This window comes from Scyliorhinus torazame, chromosome 6, assembly GCF_047496885.1.
Source record: "Scyliorhinus torazame isolate Kashiwa2021f chromosome 6, sScyTor2.1, whole genome shotgun sequence".
Lineage (NCBI taxonomy): Eukaryota > Metazoa > Chordata > Chondrichthyes > Carcharhiniformes > Scyliorhinidae > Scyliorhinus > Scyliorhinus torazame.
The window spans coordinates 231,591,988-231,617,155 of record NC_092712.1 but is presented as its reverse complement, the minus strand read 5'-3'; the positions used below and the strand labels follow the sequence as shown (position 1 = coordinate 231,617,155).

Sequence of the window (25,168 nt, the reverse complement as noted above, 5' to 3'; positions counted from 1 at the left end):
AACCGACAATGGCCCTGCCTCAGTTCACTTCCTACTGCAACCCTCATCCATGCTTCTGTTTCCTCTATGCTTAATATTCCAGTGTATCCATGGGTTGGCCTCCCACATCCTATCCTTTCTCGACTTTAAGTCAGCCAAAGCACTGCTGTCCTCACTCATTCCAAGCCCTGTTCACCGATCACACTGTGCTCACTGACCTTTGCTTGAAAATGCAACACATCGATTTTAAAATTCTCACCCCTGTTCTCTAAACCCTCCACAATCTCATCCCTTGCTATTTCTGCAGTTTACTCCAGTCAAACAACCTTCCGAGTGCTCCTCTTTCGGTGGTTCTCTAATTGTGGCCTCTTAATCATTCCTGATTTGAATTTTTTATAAGGACACGGGTGTGTGGATTCTCCATTATTGGGACTATGTCCCCACGCCAGCGTCGAAACGGTGGAGTTTCACGCCAGAAAAACTGGCGTGGAAGAGCCACAAATTCCCAGCCCTGCAGGGGGCTAGCAGGGACCCGGCATAGATCTAGCAGCCTTTGCTACAGATACGGGTCCCTGCACTTCTGGGTCGGAGGCCGCGCATGTGCATGGCGGTGGCTTCCAGCGGCTGCGTCGTGTTCCATGGCGGACTCGGACTGCAGAGCTGGACCCGAAAAATAAACCTCCCGTTCAGCCGCGCGCCTGACGCTCAACGCCTGCACAAACATTTCCCGGCCGTCTATAAGGTTCCCCCTGCCCTCCGATCGGCCCGCCCCCAAACAGGGCGGCTGCGGACTGCCACGCGAGTATCCCGACCGGCTGGACCACATTAGTTCCATGCCGTCCAGACTTTGGCCAGCCGGGGGTGGAGAATGGAGGAGCGGGCCTCTGTCAATGGCCCCAGGTACTCCCCGAATACGCCGCTTTTCGGGGTCCGCAAAATCAGGGAACCGCCGCTGGTCCCGATTTCTTGTGGGAAAATGGATTCGCCGCCCCCGCACGACCGTGATTTCGGCGTCGGGGTGCAGAGAATCCAGCCCGGGGAATCCACTCAGAGTAAAATAAAGAACTTAGATTTATTTAGAATAACAGTATATGCAGTATATGCAGTCCCAATAGATCCCTAACGGTCTCTCACTGGTCTGTGCCTTATTGGCAGACTTTAAACAAAGCTAAATGGAGCTCCCCTGCCCCTCAGTGGGGGACTTTGTGCTCTGTGAGAACCATGGGGAAGATAATCATCTCCCCCCCCCCCCCCGTAAGTCCCATATGGGATATTACAGAATTCCTCCATCATTGGTTGCCATATCTTCAGCAATCTAAACACTATGTTCTGGAATTCCCTCCCTAAACCTTTGCACCACTCTAGCTTCCCTTTAAGAAACTCCTTAAAACTTGCCCTTTGTTGTTGTCAAAATAGCAACACAGGAAGAGGCGAAAAAGAAAGAGGGGAGAGAAAGGCAGACAATTTCCTTCCTTATTATTTTACCCATTTTTTGTTGCAGTTGAATTTTGAATGCCGTAAAATCCTGATTGCAAAGATCTGTAGGGAAGGAAGGGGGCAGCAGGAAGAGAAAAACAATTTGTGTTCAAAGGTATATTAAGCTTCTTGGTGAGGATGTGTGAAAGTGGGTGGAAGCTGAAGGGTGAAATGAAAAATGGGGCAACAATGCGAAGGAGACTATTCAAAGGTTGAGCAGGTATTCAACGGGGAGTCAGTCAGGGAGCAAAAGGTGGTAGGAAGTGGAGGGGATAGATAGAATAAACAGATAGGATATATCTTGTCAGAAAGGTAACAAGAAGAGGTATGGCTGATCTGGAGAATGGATGAGAAGGAAGCCACTGGTGACCACATTTTCCCTTGGTCAAAATTCTGGAGCTCCCTTTTGGGGAATCTACACCACATTGGGATGAGGGTGCCTTTTAAAAATAGCTCCCTGAGATTGGTAAATGCAGACTGGATATTGTGCTAGCCGCTATGCATATTTTAGCATGCTAAACGTGAGGGAATCCCACCTCGACAAGGCTCCTCGTGCTCCAGTTTTCCCGCAAGCAGGAGCACTTTGTCTCAAACCTAAAATTTGCGACTGTTCTTTGTAATGTTCAAACAGCATGTGAAAAATGTAAAAAGTTAACAATTCATAAGCAGAACAGAACTGAAGTTTACAAGTTATGCTGAGCATTGTCAACTTAGAATATTCAGACGACTTTGGTGGATTTGTGCCTCAAAATATTGCACCTGGGTGAAGCTAAACATTTGGGGTACACATGCATTAAGGAGCCACCTTTCATCCATTTAAACAAATGTAGAAATAATGGACAGATTCCTGTACTAGCTCGGCTCCACTTAATTTTACTATACCTGAGCATCCTAGTGTGTAATCAAATAAAAACCTTTGTGCTTAAATCTTTTTTTAATCACAATGCTATATATATATATAAAAACAAATCCACTGGAATTAGAAAAGATACAGAAAATAGCGTTTTGATTCATCCAGAATAAGGAAAGGTTTCAGATGATTAAACGTCACAGTTTAGCACAAGATGAGTTTTGGGAGAACCTTATTTTAATATTTTAATATTTAAAACATTTAAATTACACAGTTAAGATTAACCTAACTGTTACTTTAAACTTCATTGGGAAAGTAAGACAAGCGATCATGAAATGGAAATAAGTGGAAAATAATTTAAAACAGATGCCAGGAGAAACTTCTTTACTCAAATAATTATGTATGTTTGGCATAATCTACCAAATAGGTAATAGGGGCAAAAACATTGGAATTACACAAAATACAATGAGGTGCTGTGGTCAATGATTTTAATTGAGTCGAGGAGAGAGCAATTCTTTAGCTGAATGACTATGGGTTTGAAACATTTTTATGGTCTTATATAATGATTGTCAGGACTCACAATGTATTCACATATAAATAATTTAGACATTACTTTTCAAGCTTTTTACCTTCACATGAATCCTATTTCACATGATAGCATCATGAAAGAGTATCCTATTGCTACCTGGTAGCCCAGATGCTCTCTCATACACCCAGTGAGCCAGCTGGAGAAATGATGTGCCAGACAAGTTCAAGGACGTTCTTTTATATAAGACACAGCTATGCTAATGCAGGTTCAAAAGTTTGATTTTTTTTTAATGTCAGTGTTCAATGATCACATCTCAATGTTTATCTGAGGAGCTGTAACTTTTAATCATTGATCTGAAAATGGACTGGTCAGATCAGTATCTTCTGAGGAATCACCTTTGACTTTATTTTGGGCACTGATTTTTGTACCAAACCTGTTTATTCAGTTAGAGAAGTCATATTGGAAACAATGATGAAATATGGCGGTGTTTCATTTTAAAGTTCCTGGGCTGGATTCTCTGCAGCCCGATGGCAAAATCGTGTTTGGCGATCGTGCGGAGAATGGATTCTGATGCTGGAATGGGGCCGGCGGCAGTTTGACGCCGGTCCGCCATGCTCCGCCCCCTCCAAACCAGCATCATCGTGAGGTTTTTCAATGGCATTGGCGCATCATCGGCTGGCCCACCACCGATGCTCCGTCCCTGATGGGCCGAGTTCCCGACGGCGTGGGCCACATGTGGTCCTGAGCGTGCGGGAACCCGGCGTACCAGCTCCGGACAGTGTCCAGCACTGCCACACTCGACCGGGATCCATGCCGCTGGCCGCGGGGCTTCTGCTAGTGCTGGGGGGACTGGTGGGGGTTGGCCAGGGGGTGGGCTGTGGGGTCACGGTTGGCGGGTTGGGTTCGTGCACGGCCGACACCATTGTACGGTGCGACCTTTGCAGGTTGACAGCCATGTGCATGCGTGACCCGGGACCCAGCCATTCTCCGGCCGTTGGGAAAGTCCGTGGGAGTTTCACTCAGCGTCGGTGCTAGCCCCTCACCGATACCGGAATCGGTGAGGGTTTCACGCCGACGTTTCGCTGGCGTCAACACTTAGTCTCCCAAGCGGAGAATCCAGCCCGACCATGTTTCTCAAAACAGGATCAGTTGCTTCCTTCTAATTCTCATATCCAATTAGCTTGTAACAAAAAAGATGAGAGATTTAACTTCATGGGATCTGACAAATCAATGGAAATAATTAATGCCTTCATTCGGTGTTCATTTGCGTGGTAACTTGAGACCACAAAGTAGGTAGTTGAATGAGTTGCTTAAAAGAAGGAATTTCTTATAAAAATAAATAATGAAGTTTGACAATAACAGTAACTTAGCAGAACAGTAGTAACAGTAGTAACAGTAATAAATATGAAAACAGGAGAACTAGTAAAAATTGGTTTTGTTTTTCTTTGTTCTTTTAGAAGATTGTAGTTTAGTCGGGCAGCATGGTCGGCACGGGCTTGGAGGGCCGAAGGGCCTGTTCCTGTGCTGTACATTTCTTTGTTCTTTTTTTGTTTGTTTGCTTACATATCAATCACCCTCTTGCAGATTGAAAAGTCCAGCAAAGCCCATACGTGCTCAAAACGCTCAACAGATACCAGTAAATCAATTAGATAGGAGATAGGAGAACACTCTTTACTCAAAATGACACCCCATTACACTCCCCCCCCCCCCCTGAAATTTTAATCCCCCATCAGGACAGAAATACAACAAAAGTAATGTTTTAACGATACAAAAGTCTGTCAAGAGCTTTGTGATTGCATTGTGACCGACTGATGAATCTTGTAATGGTTGATATGGAATCGCAGATGAAGAGGTAGATTGAGAATCTGAACATGAACGCTCCTCTTCTGCTCGCCCATCAGAGTCAGCTGGCAAACCTGGAAGCACAGGAACTACTTCCTAGTGAACATCCAAGTGCAGCATTAACTTCTGTCATGTTATCTGTAATGGTGCTGGTGCTGCCATCTTCTGGGTTATCTGACATGTCAAACAGGATTTCCCCTTGTTCTCCAAGGCCACTAAGCATACGACCTGGCGAGACTTTTCATTCTGGAAGCACCTGGATGAACCTCATGAATTTCATCCATGACTTGAAAATTAAAATCGCTTATTGTCACAAGTAGGCTTCAAATGAAGTTACTGTGAAAAGCCCCTAGTCGCCACATTCCGGCGCCTGTTCGGGGAAACTGGTACTTGCGAATGACAAGGGGGAGGGACGGCCACTCTTGACCACCACAGTATGTATCCATCCTGCACACTGAACTCAACCCTGCACTTCACGGAAGGATTTAACTCATCAGTTGTTTTGATAGTTGGCCACCCTTCCATCAGAAATATTTTAACTTGTGACAGACTAATATCTCTGGCCGTTCACAGCTTAATTTGCTTCACACTTACTGGAGAAAATGTAAGTCTCTCGAGTGAGAACATTGTCTCAGATGGACACAATCCCGTAAAGGGAGATGACTCAGCGTTACCTCATTTGTGTTGTCTTCCCCTGTTCTGTACACAATATTGTACTGATAAGCTGACAATGTAAACGCCCAGCACTGTACTCTTGCTGAGGCCATGAGAGGAATATATTTAAACTTACTGAAAAGTCTTATCAACGGCTTGTGGTAGGTAAATATGGTGAACGAATGACCGTAGAGGCACCGATGGAATATTTTCATCAGAAAGATAGCTAGACCCTCTTTGTCCAACTGTGAATAGCCTATTCAGCTTTCGTCAGCATCCTGGATGCAAAACCAATGGGTTTTTCAGAACCATCCTCCACTAAATGAAAAAGTACTGATGTGTTCGGCAGGTCGGTTCGGTGTGGACTGCACTTGCTGCAGTGATGCGAGAAACAGACCTCTAACACTGTAGAAGATCCAACACGGTTTTATTGAACGATAGAACTAACATACACATTTAACTGTGGGTCAACACTATACTGAACTGACTGGAGACCTTGTACTAGCCTGACCAGACTCACTAGGTACCGCATGGTATTTGAACTGTGCTAGCTCATGGACTCTGACTGTCTCAGTGGCTGGGTCCAGTGAGAGCGGGAAACCTCGTGCCCTCTGGCTTTATAGTGGTGGTGTACTGTCTGGTGATTGGCTGCAATGTGCTATGTGCTTACTGGTCATCCTGTGTGTTAATCACTGCCTGTCTGCACTTCATTATATACATGCGTGAATATTATGACATCTCTCCCTTTTTAAAAAATAAATAAATACAAAGGTGTGGACGCTTATAAATATATATAGATACATATATATGTGCCTGACTATATACAGAAAGATGTCTAAACAAACGTATATACATAGGAAGGTTGCGATAGTGCAGATACATGGCAAATGAAACGATACTTACAGAGGTCCAATTGGTGAAGTCACACAAATGTACAAAAGCTCAGCCTATAGATTTGTGATGGGCGACAAATTCTTGTTGATCGCCGCAGAGGCGGATTCGGAGCCGCCTGCACTTGGAGAGCCGGGATCGCTGGCATCGCGGTGGGCGCGTGGACTGGCAGGATTGCTGGTAGATCGGTGGCCTCGTGGTAGGGTACGTCCGGAGGAGGCATCGTAGGCGGCGTAGCTTTTGAAGAATGCACTGTAACCGAGGTGTCATGTCGGTTAAATCCTTCTGGATTATGTGGACTAGAGGCCTGTGGTCCGTCTCTACCGTGAATTTCGGCAGGCCATAAACATAGTCGTGGAACTTGCCTATCCCTGTTAGGAGGCCCAGACACTCCTTCTCAATCTGAGCGTACTGTTGCTCAGTGGGCGTCATGGCCCTGGAGGCATGCGCTACTGGAGCCCAGGACGCGGAGTCATCCCGCTGAAGGAGCACCGCCCCAATGCCGTCCTGGCTTGCATCAGTTCATATCTTGGTTTCCTTGGTTGGGTCGAAGAACGCTAGGACCAGGGTTGTCATGAGTTTTGCTTTCAGCTCGCGCCATTCCTCTTCATGCGTGGGCAGCCACTGGAATTCCGTCGACTTTTTGACGAGGTGGCGGTGGGCCATGGTGTGGGATGCCATATTGGGAATGAATTTCCCAAGGAAATTGACCATTCCGAGAACGCGGAGGACCACCTTTTTAACTCCGGGGTCTTCATGGCGTTGATCGCCGAGACCTTGTTGGCATCTGGCCGTACGCCCTGCTGCGAGATGTGGTCACCTAGGAATTTGATATCCGATTGACCAAATGAGCACTTGGCCCTGTTGAGCTGAAGACCATGTTCATGGATTCTTTGGAATACCTCCTTGAGGCGAGCGATGTGTTCCTGGGGCGTTGTGGACCAGATAATACCATCGTCAACGTACACTCGCACCCCCTCGATGCCCTCCATCATCTGTTCCATGATGCGATGAAATACTTCGGAGGCAGACATGATGCCAAAAGGCATCCGGTTATAGCAGTAATGACCAAACGGGGTGTTGACCGTGCACAACTTGCGACTGGACGCGTCCAGTTGTATTTGCCAAAAACCCTTGGAGGCGTCGAGTTTAGTGAAGAATTTGGCATGAGCCATCTCACTGGTCAACTCTTCTCATTTTGGTATTGGGTAATGCTTCCTCATGATGTTGCGGTTTAGATCCTTAGGGTCAATGCAAATGCGAAGCTCCCCTGACGGCTTCTTGATGCAGACCATGGAGCTGACCTAGTCTGTGGGCTCTGTGACCTTTGATATGATGCCCTGGTCTTGGAGGTCCTGTAATTGCTTCTTCGGACAATCCTTGAGGGGCGCCGCCACCCGGAGAGGTGCATGAATTACAGGGGTGGCGTTCGGCTTGAGCAGGATTTTATATCGGTATGGGAGCGTGCCCATTCCATCGAACGGGCTGTGGTACTGCGTGATGATGTCATCTATGTCGGCTTGCAAGTTTCCATCGGGCAAGGCCGTCGGCGGTGATGATGACATGGTGTGGACGCGTTTAACAAGGTTCAGGAGCTTGCAGGCATGAGCACCGAGCAGAGATGCTCTGTCAGGCCCGACAATTTCAAACCGCAGTGTTGCCTTGATCGCCTTATTGGATACCCCTAGTTGACATGAGCCACTGGCAGGTATGGCGTTGCCATTGTAGTCAAGGAGCTGGCAGGCCGGTGGAAGAATGCTTGGTTTGGCCGGATGGTGTCGAGGTCGGATTTCGAGATGAGGTTCGCCGATGCGCGGTGTCCAGTTTGAACCGGATGCGGGCCTTGTTCATTGTGAGGACAGTAGACCACTCGTCGTCGGGATCCACACTGAGGATCAAGAGGCGTTTCGCGATTGTGGTGGAAGGCAGCGCATGTGTAGTTATGATGCCCACCCGGTATGGGGACTTGAGGCACTCAGCATCAGGGTCCGTTGGGCTGTCGGGATCATAATCTGGCATGCCTTGTTGTATTGAGCGGACACTTCTGCGCCGCAGCTGGGATCGCTGGCTGCTGAGCGGTGGAGCAGATCTGCAAAGGGCTGCGTAATGGCCAAGCTTGCCACACTATAGACACCGGCGTCCTTTTGCCGGACATTGCCGCTTTAAATGGGCGGAGCCACAATTTGGACACTTCATGATGCCGACGTCAGCGTGTTCCGTGCACCATCGCGCATGCGCAGTCAGGTCGGTCGACATACGCACCTGCGCAGTCGGATTGTCGGGCTCGGCGTCCACTCGGTCATGGCGCGCATGCGCAGGGACCCGGGAAAAGCGCGCAAAACGGCCACTCTCCTCAATGCTCAGGCCCTGCATTTGTGCAATGGCCTGCACCTGTTACGCCTCATGGGATGCCAACTTTGCAGTTTCTGCCGCCCTGATGTGGGAGTAACGATTCTTAGCATGCTCATGGACAACGCACGTCTCGAAAGCGACAGAGAGGGTCAACTGTTTGATTTTCAGGAGCTGCTGCTGAAAGGAGTCGGAGTGGACCCCGAAAACGATCGGATCCCGGATCATGGAATCAGCCGTCGAGTCATAGTTACATGACTGCGCTAGGATGCGGAGATGGGTGACGAAGGACTGAAAAGGTTCATCCTTACCCTGAAGCCTCTGCTGGAAAACGTACTGTTCAAAGCTCTCATTCACCTCAATGTCGCAGTGGCTGTCAAACTTCAGCAGGACTGTTTTGAATTTTGTTTTGTCTTCGCCATCAGCGAACGTGAGGGGGTTGTAGATGTGGATGGCGTGGTCCCCCACGGTGGAGAGAAATAGCGCGATCTTCCTGGCATCTGATGCTGCTTCGAGGTCAGAGGCCTCGATGTACCAGAGGAACTTTTGCTTGAAAGCTTCCAATTTGTGCCGAGGTTGCCGGAGATGCAGAGCTGCGAAGGAGGCTGGATGTTTTCCATGTCACCGGATGGCTGCTTGCTGGCCAACGCTGATTCACTCGAGGTAAGTCCGTCAATTTTCAGTATCACTCCGTGGTACCATGATGTGTCAGGCTGGTCGGTTCGGTGTGGACTGCACTTGATGCAGCGATGCGACAAACAGACATCTAACACTGTAGAAGATCCAACACGGTTTTATTGAACGATAGAACTAACATACATATTTAACTGTAGGTCGACACTATACTGAACTGACTGGAGACCTTGTATTAGCCTGACCAGACTCACTAGCTACCACATGGTGTTTGCGCTTGCTAGCTCGTGGACTCTGACTGTCTCAGTGGCTGAGTCCAGAGAGAGCGGGAAACCTAGTGCCCTCTGGCTTCTCGTGGTGGTGTCCTGTCTGATGATTGGCTGCACTGTGCTGTGTGCTTACTGGTCATCCTGTGTGTTAATCACTGCCTGTCTGCACTTCATTATATACATGCGTGGATATTATGACAAGTACTGCCCAACACCATAGGGCGAGGCACAGCACCACAGGATAAGTTCCCTGTCTGGATCAGAATGGACTAGCAGATTAGCCAACTGCAGCAGTGCTTTCACATCCTTGAAAGCCTTCTTCTGTGTGGACCCCCACTTCCATTTGGTTTGATTGTGCAGGAGGAGGCACAGGGGAGCTGACACTGTTGACATTTCTGACAAAAACTTTCCATAATAGTTTACTAAGCCCAGAAATGACCTGAGCTCTGACACATTCCTGGGCTCCAGAGCTTCCTTAATGTCTTGCATTTTCCCCTCCACGGGAGATAAGCCTTGCGCAGTGATTCTGTCCGAGATAATCTGCACTCCGTGCCTGGAAAATGCACTTACTCCTTTTCAGACGCAGTCCCACCACCGAAAACCTTTTAAAAACATGAGGTGTTCCTCCTCAGTCTTGCCTGTAATTAAGTTTGATCCAAGAAGAGTACAACCTGAGGAATGCCTTGGAACAGAGTGTCCATCATCCTTTGAAAGTTTGTCAGACTGGAGGAAATGCCAAAAACCAAACGATTGTACTTGAACTTTAAAAAAAAATTTAGAGCACCCAATTATTTTTTCCAATTAAGGAGCAATTTAGCTTGGCCAATCCACCTACCCTACACATCTTTGGGTTGTGGGGGCGAAACCCACACAGACACAGGGAGAATGTGCAAACTCCACATGGACAGTGACCCGGGACCGGGACTGAACTCGGGTCGTCAGCGCCGTGAGGCAGCGTTGCTAACAACTGCGCCACCGTGCCACCTGACGATTGTACTTGAACAACCCTTTATGTGTGTTGATGGTCACGTACTGCTTTGAATCTTCCTCTAACTAGAATTATTGATATACCTGACTCATGTCCAGTTTTGAAAACAGCTCGCCTCCCTCAAGTGTTGTAAACAAATCTTCCATCCTGGGAAATGGATAAGCATTTAACTTGGAAACCTGGTTGGTGGGGAGTATGCAGTCACCATGGATATGCACCATGCAATCATTTTTAAGGACAGGAATGATTGGAACCGTCCAACAAGAACACTGAATAGGCTGAAAGATTCCAAGCCTTTGCAGCTGCTCCAATCCCTCCTCCACTTTCCTTCTCATGGCGTAGGGCACTGTTCTGGGCTAGAAAAAGCGAGGAGTAGCCTGAGGATCTATGTACCATTTCACAGTAGTACCATTCAATGTACCCTGTTCATCTTTGAATATGTCCGGATAATTCTGAACAACATCCTCAGTCACCCTCGTGTGCTTGATCTCACCCTATTTCAATGGAACTTTGTGGAGCCAGGCACGCCTGAGCAAACTTGGCCTCTTCCCTTTGACCACAAGGAGGCGTGCTCTTGCTTCTTGACTCCATCCAATATGGACTTCCAGTGCCCCGATCAAAGGTGTACTCTCTGGTGCATGTCCGAAGAATAATCTCAGCTGGAGTAAAGGCTGGCACTCATTTAGAGTCCCATGTGGACTTGTAGGTCTCTTCAGTAATTACAGATGCAGAGGCCCCTGTGTCCACCTTTATCTTGAGTTGCTTACAATCAACCAGCACGGTAGTTAAAATCGACTCGGTTCATGCCTCATTCACATGGAACATTGTGTGAGCTTGCTCCTCTGTTTACTCTGAGCTGTCTATACGACGTATTTTTGATTGAGGTTTCCGCAAATTAAAATTTTGTTGCTCCGCTTTCGCCTTGCTCTTCGCACCCCGGCATTTGTGCAGTAAATGTCCTTTCTTGTTGCACTGGTGACTGTCGTGTTATTCACCCTGGGGTAACACGGACTGCAACGGGATGCAGTTAGACACCAAACTTAGACGTTGGCTCAATACGATTTATTGAACTTCTGTAACAAGGCACACAGCTTGCTGTGGGTTGACACTCGACTACTCTAAGTGTGCTAACTCGAACTAACTCGACCAGACTAGCTCTGAGCCACGTGTAGAAGGTGCTAAATTATATATACATCCTGACTGTCACCAGTGGAAAGAGGCGGAGTGCTGATGCCTCGTGTGTTTTATAGTGGGAAACCCCCCTCTAGTGTTCTGTCTAGTGATTGGTTGTGTTTTGTCCTGTGTGTTGATTTGCTAACCTGGGTGTCTATCACTGCCTGTCTTTACCTCATGATGTGCATGAGTGCATATTATGACATTCCCCCTTTTTAAAAAAAATGTGTCGGTTTCTTAGAGCATATACGACATATATACAGATATAACTACAGCGAGTGAATGCGTATGTAGATGTAAGTGTCTATCGTGCAGACACAGAACAATATGTACAAAAGAAATGTCTATAAGTCCAACCTCTAGGGCTGACGTCGGATCCTTGTCGATCGCCGGGGAGGTGGAGGTGGGGACGACGGCGCCTTGACAGGCAGGATTGCAGCCAGACTGGTGGCCTCGTGGAGCGAGGTGTCCGGAAAAGGCATAACGACAGCTGGGAATGTGAGATCCAGTGGTGGGCAGGCAAGTTTGCGTAGTTCCCTTCTGTTGCGCCTGACAATGGAGCCATCAGCCATGCGAACCACGAACGACCTGGGAGCAGCCTGGAGCTGGAGCTGACCAGCCTCCATCAGGTAACTTGATGCGAACAGCATCTTCCGGAGATAGCACAGGCAAATTGGTAGCATGAGCATCGTATGCCAGCTTTTGCCGGTTTCTGAGATGCTGCATCTTTTGCAGCAATGGGAGGTGATTCAGGTCTGGTAAATGAATGGCCGGAACAGTCGTCCGCAGGTCTCGATTCATAAGGAGTTGTGCTGGAGACATATCGGTGGGCAGAGGGGTTGCCCTGTATGCCAGCAGCGCAAGGTTAAAGTCAGAAGCCGAGTTCACAGCCTTGCAGAGCAATTGTTTCATGATATGGACACCTTTTTTGACCTTCCTGTTAGATTGCGGGTAATGTGGGCTGGAGGTAATGTGCTTGAACTGATACAGCTTTGCGTAGTTGGACCACTCTTGGCTGTGGAAGCAGGGCCGTTGTCGCTCATGACAGTGAGCGGAATACCATGCCTGGCAAATGCCTCCTTGCAGGCCCTAATGACTGTCCTTGATGTGAGGTCGGACAGTTTCACCACTTCCGGGTAGCTCGAAAAGTAATTAATGATGAGCACATAGTCACGCCCATTGGCGTGAAAAAGGTCGATTCCCACCTTAGACCATGGAGAGGTCACGATCTCGTGTTGCTGGAGTGTTTCTTTGGGCTGAGCAGGCTGGAAACGCTGGCAAGTCGCACAATTGAGGACCATGTTGGATATGTCCTGGTTGATTCCAGGCCATTAGTCAGCCTGCCGGGCCCTGCGCCTGCATTTCTCAACACCAAGGTGTCCCTCGTGGGTCTGTTTCAGCACTAAGCTCTGGAGGCTGCGAGGAATAACGATACGATCTAGCTTGAGGAGGATCCCCTCGACAACTGTTAGGTCACCCTTGACATTCAAGAACTGGGGGCATTGCCCTTTCTGCCAACCATTTGCAAGGTGATGCATGACCCACTGTAGAAGAGGGTCCTTGGCAGTCTCTTCTCAAATGTTGACCACTCTTTCATCTGAGGCCGGGACATTGCTGGCACACAGTTCACCTGTGTCTGAATTTGGCGGATGAAGTCGACCTGTTCACAGGACGAGGTGATGGCGCGCGACAGGGCGTCCGCAATGATTAGCTCTTTGCCCGGTGTGTAAACCAACTCGAAATCATACCTGCGGAGTTGAAGGAGAATGCGCTGAAACCTGGGCGTCATGTCATTCAAGTCCTTGTGAATGATATGGACTAAGGATCTGTGGTCAGTCTCTACCACAGGTTGGTAGACCGTAGTCATGGAACTTTACAATGCCGGTTAGGAGGCCCAGGCATTCTTTTTCAATCTGAGCGTATCTCTGCTCAGTGGGAGTCATGGCCCTTGACGCATAGGCCACTGGAGACCAGGACGTGGAGTCATCCTTCTGGAGGAGCACCGCATCAATGTCGTCCTGGCTGGCGTCCGTGGAGATTTTCATCTCCCTCTCCGGGTCAAAGAACGCTAGTACCGGAGCAGTGGTGAGCTTTGCCTTTAACTCGAGCCACTCTGCTTGACGTATGGGTAGCCACTGGAAGGCAGTTGACTTCTTCACCAGATGCCTGAGAGCCTTGGTGTGTGATGCCAGGTTGGGAATGAACTTTCCCAAACAGTTAACCATACCGAGGAAGTGTCGTACCGCCTTCTTGTCTTCCTGGGTCTTCATGGTGTTGATGGCCTTGACTTTGTCCGAGTCTGGTTGTACACCCTGCTGGGATATTTGATCGCCCAGAAACTTGATTGATGACATGCCAAAGGAGCACTTGGTCTTGTTCAACTTGAGGCCGTTGGCATGGATGCGTCAAAAGACTTGTTTGAGAAGAGATGTATGTTCCTCTGGGGTCTTGGACCATATGATTACATCATAAACGTAGACCCGCACACCCTCAATGCCCTCCAGCATCTGTTCCATGATCCTGTGAAAGATTTCAGAGGCTGAAACAATACCGAATGGCATGCGGTTGTAACAGTACCTTCCGAAAGGTGTATTAAACGTGCAGACCTTCCTGCTGGACTTGTTCAATTGTATCTGTCAGAAACCACGCAATGCATCTAGCTTCGTGAAGAACTTGGCGTGTGCCATCTCACTGGTTTGCTCCTCCCGCTTTGGGATCGGGTAGTGTTCCCGCATTATGTTCCAGTTAAGATCTTTGGGATCTATACAGATGCGCAATTCTCCAGAGGGCGTCTTCACACAGACCATCGAGCTGACCCCGTCAGTCGGTTCCGTCACTTTAGTGATTATACCCTGGTCTTGGAGCTCCTGCAGCTGCGCCTTTAACCGGTCCTTTAGAGGAGCCGGCACCTGGCGTGGTGCATGGATCACAGGCGTGGCATCAGACCTGAGTAAGAATTGGTAGCGGTACGGCAGTGTACTCGTCCCACTGAACACGTCCGGGTATTGTGACAGGATTTTGTCAATGACAGCCTGAAGATTCACATTGGCAGAGGACATGGCATGTACTCGCTGCACGAGATTGAGTAGCTTGCATGCATGGGCACCAAGCAGGGAAGCCTTGTCAGGCTTGACGATTTCCAATTGCAGTGTGGCTTTGATGGCCTTGTTGGAGACATGCAGGTGACAAGACCCTAACGCAGTAATGGCATTGCTATTATAATCAAGCAGCTGGCAGGCCGACGGAAGGATTATTGGTCGCCTTTAAATGCGATCAAGATCTGCTTGAGATATGAGATTGGCTGAAGCACCAGTGTCCAGCATGAACCGGATGCTGCATTGGTTAACGTGAACGACAGCACGCTATTCATCCGCAGAATCCACTTTGAGGATAGATAGGAGTGTTGCTGAATTTGAGGAGGCGTTGTCACACGTAGTAATGATGCCCACACGATATGGGAGCTCCAGGCAGTCGTCCTCTGGATCCATGGTGCTACCAGGATCAGAATCCAGCAGCCCGTGCTGCACACATCTAATGTGTTTGTGTTGGAACTGGGATCTTTGGCCCACGGCCGGTGGTGCAGACCTGCACAAGGTTGCATAATGTCCAGGCTTCCCACAATTTAAACATTGCCTGCCTCTTGCATGGCATTGCCACTTTAAGTGGGTGGTGCCGCAGTTTGGGCACGTCATGACGTTGACGCCATCACGCTCCGTGCGTCGTCGCACATGCGCAGTGCTGTCAACCGCCGTTCGCACCTGCGCAGTATGGTCTTCGGCCGCTTCGTTCTCCCCCCCGTGGTGCGCATGCGTGGGACTCCGGGAAAAGAGCACAAAATGGCCGCCTTTATCGATCCTAAGGTGCCGCATCCTGGCGATGGCCTGTACACTCTCTGCCTCGTGGGAGGCAAGTTGGTCCTGTTCTGCCGATTTAAGGTGGGAATAGCAACTTATCGCCTGTTCATGCACCTTACACGTCTCAATAGCGACTGGCAAGGTCATGTTTTTTATTTTCAGGAGCCGCTCCCGCAGGGCGTCGGAGTGGACCCCAAACACGATCTGATCCCTGATGAGGGAATCCGCGGTGTCACCATTGTTGCAGGACTGTGCTAATATACAGAGATGCGTTAGAAAGGATTGGAAAGGCTCATCCTTACCCTGAAGGCGTTGCTGGAAGACATAGCGCTCAAAGCTCTCGTTCGTGACTGTCGAATTTGGCTAACACGGTCTGGAACTTGGTCTTGTCCTCGCCGTTGGCAAAAGTGAGTGAGTTGAAGATTTGGATGGCTTGTTCCCCCGCAGTCGATAGGAGCAACGCAATTTCTCTGACATCGGACGCATCCTCGAGGCCCGAGGCCTCAATGTAGAGACTGAACTTCTGCTTGAAGACCTGCCAGTTGGCGCCAAGATTGCCGGAGATCTGTAGCTGTGGAGGGGCCTGGATCTTCTCCGCTGGAAGGCACTTGTTGGTCGTCACTGAATTATTCAAGGTAAATAACGTAGATGAAGTCGTCTCCTGGTATCATGTCGTGTTATTGACCCTGGGGTAACACGGACTGCAATGGGATGCAGTTAGACTGGAAAGCAGACACCAAACTTAGACGTTAGTTGAACTTCTGTAACAAGGCACACAGCTTGATGTGGGTTCACACTCTACTACTCGAAGTGTGCTAACTCTAACTAACTAGACCAGACTAGCTCTGAGCCACGTGTAGAAGGTGCTAACTGATATATACACCCTGACTGTCACCACAGTTATCACCAGTGGAAAGAGGTGGAGTGCTGATGCCTCGTGTGTTTTATAGTAGGAAGCCCCCCTCTAGTGTTCTGTCCAGTGATTGGTTGTGTTCTGTACTGTGTGTTGATTGGCTAACCTGGGTGTCTATCACTGCCTGTCTTTACCTCATGATGTGCATGAGTGCATATTATGACAGTGACGAATAACATCTAGGTGTTTGCAATGATTCGCATAGTGTAGCCCCATCACACCCAAAACACACCACTGCTTTCACCTTCTTGCTTACAGTAAGAAGCCTTACAACACCAGGTTAAAGTCCAACAGGTTTGTTTCAAACAATAGCTTTCGGAGCACTGCTCCTTCCTCAGGTGAATGACGGTGTAGGTTCCAGAAACATTTATATGGACAAAGACAAAGATGCAAGGCGATACTTTGAATGCGAACATTTTCAGGTATCAAAGTCTTTACAGAGCCAGAGAGAGGGGTAACCCCAGGTGAAAGAGGTGTGAATTGTCTCAAGCCAGGACAGTTGGTAGGATTTCGCAAGCCCAGGCCAGATGGTGGGGGGTTGAATGTAATGCGACATGAATCCAAGGTCCCGGTTGCGGCTGTATTCATCTGTGCGGAAATTGGCTATAAGTTTCTGCTCTGCGAGTCTGCGTTGTCGCGCGTTCTGAAGGCCGCCTTGGAGAACGCTTATCTGAAGATCAGAGGCTGAATGCCTTCGATTGCTGAAGTATTCCCTGACTGGAAGGGAACATTCCTGCCTGGTGATTGTAGCGCGATGTCCGTTCATCCGTTGTCGCAGCGTCTGCATGGTCTCGCCACTGTACCAAGCTTCGGGACATCTTTTCCTGCAGCGTATGAGGTAGACAATGTTGGCCGAGTCGCATGAGTATGTACCCCGTACCTGGTGGGTGGTGTTCTCACGTGTAATGGTGGTACCCATGTCGATGATCTGGCATGTCTTGCAGAGATTGCCATGGCAGGGTTGTGTGGTGTCGCGGTCGCTGTTCTGAAGGCTGAAGACTTCTTACTGTGCTCACCCCAGGCTAACGCCGGCATCTCCACTTTTTGCTTACAACCTCGCTCTTCTTTGAAACAGGTCCCCCAACATTCCCCTTCTGAATATCTTTAGCAATACTGGCAGCCATTTCTATGCCCTAACAAATTTGCTGAGCCCCCTTAAAAGTCAGTGTGGCTTCACGCTACGACCAACGTTGAATGCTGTCCTCATTAATGCCGCAGATCAGCCTTAATGCCGCAGACCAGCCTATATCCCAGCAGATCTTCTAAAACGGCCCCAAAATCATGTGTTCTGAATAGCAGTGTAATCCTGCCACAAAGTTAGTTACCGATTGACCCATTTTTCAAAAATGGCTATGAAATTTGAATCTTTGAACAATCACGGATGTTTCGGATAATGGTGATTCTGGACCAGAGCAAATTAATCTACAAATGAGATCTCCTCTGGTTTCCGTGGCATGGCTAGAAATCTCAGCAACTTATAAGTCTTCGCCCCCCCCCACACGCACTCAGGAGAGTCGAATGTTATTTTGCCTCATCTTCTATTCCATTTGCTAAAAAGAAATGCTGCAGGCTTCCCACATATTCGGCTCAGTCCTTGCTTCTCTCATCAAACTCACCGACCGCTCTGAATATAGCCATTGTCGTGTTGGGTGTTCTGGTTCACAAACAAGCCAACAATGCTGGAAGTGGTGTAACGCTATTTTATTAACTGTTCAATTATGCTAACATACTGTAAACGTGGGTATAAGCAATACCAGCTTAACTGTGGACCCTTTCCTATCACTAGCTATGGTGAGGCACTCAGCACATGGTGAATGTCTGTGTTGCAGGCTGGGAGCTCTGTGCTCTGAGCTGGCTGCTGCTGGAATGAGCGGGAACTCTCCTGTCCCCTGTCTTTATAGTGCTTCTGCTCTCACTGGTGATTGGCTGCGGTGTTATGTATGCTGGTTGGTCATACTGCATGTCCATCAGTGTGCGTATGTGATTGCACCATAATGTACTGATGTATATTATGACAGCCATGGTTCTGCTAACTTGAAATTCCATCGAATAAATCCATAATGAAAACTAGCTACTCACTGAATACAATCTTGTGTTGCTATGGTGAACATTGAAAAACGTTGTTTTGTTTTCTTGCCGTTTTCTCCTTGTTGTCAAAATGATGTGGAAGGAACTTCCTTATATAAATAAATAACTAAGCTTGACAATAACAGTAACTCAGCAGTAACAATGGCAACAGCGATAACCATGAAAACAGGAGCAATAGTAAAAACTGTTTTTTCTTACAGATCACCCTCTTGCAGACTGAAATACCACCCAAGCAGGTAAGGTAAAGTCGTCATAGTCCCAGTTGACCATAGGCTGTTTTCCCTTTTGAGGGGGCGAGCTGACTGGTGGTGATTTAACCTGAGGATCACCGCACCTCAGGCAAGGGGCAAGGTTGAGAAGGCGGAGTCTTAATGAAAAGCCTCAGCCGGCATGGTAATTGAATTCATATTGCTGGCTTTGCTCTGCGTCATGAATCAGCCGTCCAGCCAAGTGAACTAAACCAACCACCAAATCATGCACATGCTCAAAACCCTCAACAGACGCCAAAAAAGCAATTACATAAGAGAAAGGCTTATAAGAACACTCTGTACTGAAAGTGACACTCTGTAACAATTTGAAATGTAAGTCAACATAAATATCGAGAAACAGCAGACAATGTGCTGCAGACATATGCAATTAGTTATGGATTCTGAAAAGGAAACAATTAGCAACAAAATTTGGGATGGGCCCTGATGGTGCGTACTGTTTAACCAGAAGTTAAGTAGCATTTGCCTTGTCTCTCTAACTTCACCAACATTATGATAAGATCTGTTATGACTAACTGCTAGCTCAGTGGCACAAACAAAAATGGATTATTCTCCGCCATTCCCGCTACCTCCAGCACAATGACGCCTGCAAACATTGAGGAAACCAAATGCAGTCGGGCTACCATTTTGCTGAACACTTCTGGTCTGTCCACAGACATGATCCTGAGCTTACAGTCATCTGTCGTTTTAATCCTCCAATTTGCTCGCACTCTGACCTTTCTGTCTTCAGTCCACAGCAACATTGCACCACTTGGAGAAACTGTACCTCAACTTCTGCTTGGGCACTTCACAATCTTCCAAACGCAACACTGAGTTCAACAATTTCAGACCGTGGTCGGGATTGTCCAATAGTGGGGCGAAGTCCCCACGCCCGCGAGAAAACGGGAGTGAATCACCCTGGACTTTTTTCTAGAAAGTGCGGGGTGATTCTCCGTTTTAAAGATGGCCAGCAGGGCCTCAGAGTGCTCCATGCAGCTCCGGCTGCCAATACGGGGACCTGCAATTCCGGTTGTGGGTCCACGCATGCGCGTGGCGGCGTCTGCGGCGCCGGCCCCGCGCGACATGGCGGACCCACACATCGGGCCAGCACCAAAGAATTACGCTTAGAAGTAGACCCCCCCCCCCAGATTGCGAGCTCCATCAATCGCGGGCCTGGCCATCGTGGAGGCCCCCCCCCCGTGACGGATCCCCCCCCCCCCCGCCCCCCACCAGGTCGGCCACCGCAGCTGCGACTTGAGCTCCTGCGGGTGGAACCACGTCGGCGGGAACTCGGTCGGTCGCCGCGGAGAATCGCCGCGGGGCCCACTTTCAATGGCCCCCAACCGGCGCCACGTCGACCGCGCGTGCGCAACTCGCGGCAATTCACGTGAAGGCGTCGCGGGTCCAATGTCTCATTATCCGCCCCGCGCCGGACGCGATTGCGGCACAGAGGCTCGGAGAATCCCGGCCCATAACTCTGCCCCTCCTATTTTATTTCATATTTCTTGGGTTTACTTTTTACTCTAATTTCTCTCTTATTTCCTTTGCATTGAGTTCAGATGAAGATATTCGCACCTTTACAACTGTGATGACCGGTTACTGTAACACTGTACCCTTGTCATCATGTCAGGTGATGTCCCCTTTAAGACCGGGCTTGGAACCCTGGGGAACTCCGCCTCCGGCTCCGCCCATCTGGGAGCCGTATATAAGGGGCCGCCTTGTGGGCGGCATAGCTGTTAGCACACGTCTTGGCACCAGTCTAGTTCTTAGTTTATTAAAGCCTTCTTTACTGTTTACACTCTCAGCGTCATTATTGAGGGTACCACAATTTAATAAACTGAACTACATCAGGATGGATGCAGGCCTAAAACCAGAGAAGCTCAACCTGGAAGCACGGACACCAGAGGCAAAGGAAATTTTTTAATACTGGCTCCAATGCTTCGAGGCTTACCTGGACTCCTCAGAGACTCCCATTCTGGGGCCGCGCAAGCTGCGTCTACTCCACGCCCGGGTGAGTCAAAAATCTCTGCCACGCTCGAAAAGGCGACGACTTATGAAGAGGCGGTCAAGCTACTCCGCAAGCGGTTCATCAAGCTTATCAACGAGGTGCATGCCAGGCATCTGCTCTCTACCTGTCGGCAGTGCTCGGGGGAATCGCTAGACGAATTCGTCGAAAAACTCACCGCGCTTGCCAGGGACGGTGACCACCAGGATGTGACAGAGGAAGTCCATATGAACCTGCACATTAGAGACGCTTTGGTGTCCGGCATCCGCTCGACCTACATCCGGCAGCGGCTGCTCGAAAACGGGGCAAAACCTCCAGGACACGCTAACGCTCGAATCCTCGCTGGAGGTGGCCCGACATAACTTGGGTACGTACCCCGCTGACTCTGCGAGCCCCCACCAGACTTCCTCAGACTCAGCCATATTACAGGCCTGCGCCACGCGGCGACCCGCTCATCATGGGGGCACACCGTGCTACTTCTGCGGACAGGGCCAGCACCCACGCCCACGCACACGCTACCCAGCCTGCTCTGCGATCTGCAGCAACTGTGGGAAGAAGGGGCATTTTGCGAGGGTCTGCCTGGCCAGACCCAGGGGCCAGAAGAACAAAGAACAGCCGGCCCAAAAATCAGGCTCTCAGGCCCGCAGGCCTCGCAATGCGGCTGCGTACCGACCCGACACGCCCCCTTCTGACGCGTCATCAGCCTTGTGCGAATAATGGGAGCGGCCATCTTGTCAGCGGCAATCTTCTCGACCCGACACGCACAGCCGACGGTGGCTGCCATTTTACGAGTCCGACTCGGCTGAGGACTCGGACTACCCGCGAGTGGGAGCGATCACCCTCGCCCAAACTCGGCCAAAACACCTGCAGAACTCTATGATGCAGGTCCAGGTCAACGGGCGCGACACTGCTTGCCTCTTCGACTCCGGGAGCACGGAGAGCTTTATCCATCCTGAAACGGGAAGGCGCTGCTCCCTACGCACCCGTCCCGCTTCCCAAACCATAGCCCTCGCATCTGGGTCCCACTCGGTACAAATTAAAGGGTACTGTATTGCGGATCTCTCGATCCAGGGCGCTAAGTACACCCGTTTCAAATTTTATATCCTCCCGCACCTCTGTGCCCCCCTGCTGCTCAGACTGGATTTCCAGTGCAGCCACTGAAGCCTGACACTGAAGTTCGGCGGACACTTGCCCCCCCCCCCCTCACTGTATGCTGCCTTGCGACACTGAAAGTCGCACCCCCCTCGCTCTTCGCGAACCTCACTCCCGACTGTAAGCCCGTCGCCACCAGGAGCCGGCGGTACAGTGCCCAAGATATGACTTTCATCAAGTCAGAGGTCCAGCGTTTACTGGTAGAGGGGGTCATCGAGGCTAGCAACAGCCCTTGGAGAGCACAAGTGCACAAATGGTGGTAGTCCAGTCCGGGGATAAGAAACGGATGGTCGTGGATTATAGCCAGACCATAAACCGATTCACGCAGCTTGATGTGTACCCCCTTCCTCGCATCGCGGAAATGGTAAATCGGATCGCCCAATACCGAGTCTTTTCCACGGTCGACCTCAAATCTGCCTACCACCAGCTCCCCATCCGACCAAAAGACCGCCTCTATACTGCCTTTGAAGTAGCCGGCCGGCTCTTCCACTTCCTCAGGGTCCCCTTTGGTGTCACAAATGGGGTCTCTGTCTTTCAAAGGGCGATGGACCAAATGGTGGACCAGTACGGTTTGCGGGCTACATACCCGTACTTGGACAATGTCACCACCTGCGGCCATGACCAGCAGGACCATGACGCAAACCTCGAAAAGTTCCTCCAGACCACCCGAGCCCTTAACCTGACCTATAATGAGGAAAAATGCGTTTTCCACACAACCTGGCTAGTCATCCTCGGCTATGTCATGGAAAACGGGGTCCTAGGTCCTGACCGCGACTGCATGCGCCCCCTTAAGGAACGCCCCCTCCCCCGCAGCCTCAAGGCCCTCAAATTGTCCACCTACACGTACGATATCAAGTATCGTCCAGGGGAGCTCAACGAGCCCCCAGATGCCCTGTCCCGTGGCACATGCGCCAACACGCAGGACGACCGCCTGCAAGCCATCCACAATGACCTCTGCCACCCGGGGGTTACCCGGCTCATCCATTTTATCAAGTCCCGCAACCTACCTTACTCAACCAAGGAGGTCAAGGCCATGATCAGGGCCTGCCAGATCTGTGTGGAGTGCAAACCGCACTTCTACCGGCCAGACAAGGTTTGGCTCGTAAAGGCCTCGGGGCCTTTTGAGCGACTGAGCGTGGATTTCAAGGGCCCCTCCCATCCACCAATCGTAATGCCTATTTCCTCACTGTTATCGATGAGTTCTCCCGCTTCCCATTCGCCATTCCCTGCCCCGACATGACCTCAGCCACCGTGATTAAGGCACTGCACAGCATCTTCACTCTGTTCGGTTTCCCCGCTTATATCCACAGCGACCGGGGTACATAGTTCATGAGCGATGAACTGCGTCAGTATCTGCTCATCAAAGGCATTGCCTCGAGCAGAACGACCAGTTATAACCCGCGGGGAAACGGGCAAGTGGAGAGGGAGAACGCGACAGTGTGGAAGGCTATCCTTCTGGCCCTACGGTCAAGAAGTCTCCCAACTACCCGCTGGCAGGTGGTCCTACCCGATGCTCTACACTCCATTAGGTCGCTCCTCTGCACGGCCACGAATGAGACCCCTCACAACCGATTGTTTGTCTTCCCCAGGAAGTCTACCTCCGGGGTCTCGCTTCCACCTTGGCTGACGGCTCCGGGACCTGTTCTTCTCCGGAGGCACACGAGGAGCCATAAAACGGACACCTTGGTCGAAAAGGTCCGATTACTCCACGCCAACCCCAGTTACGCCTACGTCGAATATCCCGATGGCAGGCAAGATACGGTTTCACTCCGTGATCTGGCACCCGCTGGATTCCCCACCACAGACGCCCCTTCCCACGCTGCTCCCCTGCAGGACCCGGCACCCCCTATAACACACCCCCTCACGGCCCCACTCCCCATTGGTAAGCACCTAACGCGCCCGCCCCCTAGCGCCGCCCCTTTACACACCCCGTCGGCGCTGGCACCGCTACCCCCGGCCCCACCTATTCTCCCTGCATCGGGCCCCTGCCCCGACCCGGACCGAAGCTCCGACCGCCATGCTCCCGGACGTACCCTCAACCAAGACGTCAGTGTCCGCCGCACCACCGCTCGAACTGAGGAGGTCGATGAGGACGATCCGGCCACTGAGACGGATGGACTTATGATGGTACTTCACCCACGCCGGACTGTGTTTTAAACAGGGGGTGAATATGATGAACGGTTACTGTAACACTGTACCCTTGTCATCATGTAAGGTGATGTCCCCTTTAAGATCGGGCTTGGAACCCTGGGGAACTCCGCCTCCGGCTCCGCCCATCTGGGAGATGTATATAAGGGGCTGCCTTGTGGGCGGCGTAGCTGTTAGCACAAGTCTCGGCACCAGTCTGGTTCTTAATTTATTAAAGCCTTCTTTACCGTTCACACTCTAAGCGTCAATATTGAGGGTACCACAACCCTCTAGATACATCTTTTATTTCCTTACTCATCTCGTTACCATTCCTTGCACTATGAAACCTTTTGTCATTTAATATCTGCTGCCTTCCACCCTACAATAGACCTTCGCGTTTGTTTATTTTTCCCATCCTCTCCCCTCTCACTTGCTCAAAACTCGACATTTCTAACTATTCCGAGTTCTCAGGGAAGGTCATCAACCTGAAATGTTGGGCCCGATTCAGCCACCGTGTTGTAGTTCCAGGCGCACTGGGTGAATAGAGGGAGAAGGCAAAATTGAGATTTGAGCCAGGCATGGGCAATTTTACCATTGACCTGGCCCGCTCCCGATAGTGAGTTCCAAATCTTGTCCAAAATGGCGAGAATATCATTAAGCCTAATTTGCAATCATTTCAATCCCATTAACGAGATTGAAGTGAACCGCAATGGCCTCCCTGCAATTACCCGACTCCCCAGCAGGAGGTCACGCGGGCCTTGTTTAATACTCCTTTTGAAAAACGTGAAGCTGACGTGATGACTGCTGATGGGAAGTGAGGAGGTGAGTAGTCCTTTGCAGTTACTAGCCTGCAGCTCAAGGATTGAGAGTCGCACCTGGGCCGGGTTGGCAGGCGGGGTGGGTAAGGAGCTTTTCATCTGTGAGGCCTTCAAGCCATCTTTTAATATTATGGAGACTTATAACAGGGGCAACCACAGCTGCAGCCTGTCTGTCCTGCCAAACTCTCCCAGAACCCTGCCGCAGCTTCTCTCATGAAAGTCAATTTCACTCCTTGACTGTGAGCAGCCTCTCGCTTCACAGCTGAAGGCTATTTCGAATGAGGGATTAGCCTTGTTAGTCGTGAGAGCACCTCATGCTCCTGAGCTCTCAAG

General features: G+C 50.0%; 1 long non-coding RNA gene across 1 annotated transcript in view; it reads left to right on the top strand.

Moving 5' to 3' along the window:
• LOC140425780 (uncharacterized) overlaps positions 1 to 25,168 on the top strand; it is a 91,575-nt gene that overhangs the window by 23,901 nt on the left and 42,506 nt on the right. The window contains exon 3 of the long non-coding RNA XR_011947998.1: positions 18,689 to 18,724. This is a non-coding gene — a long non-coding RNA (uncharacterized lncRNA). The remainder of the gene's footprint in view (positions 1 to 18,688; positions 18,725 to 25,168) is intronic.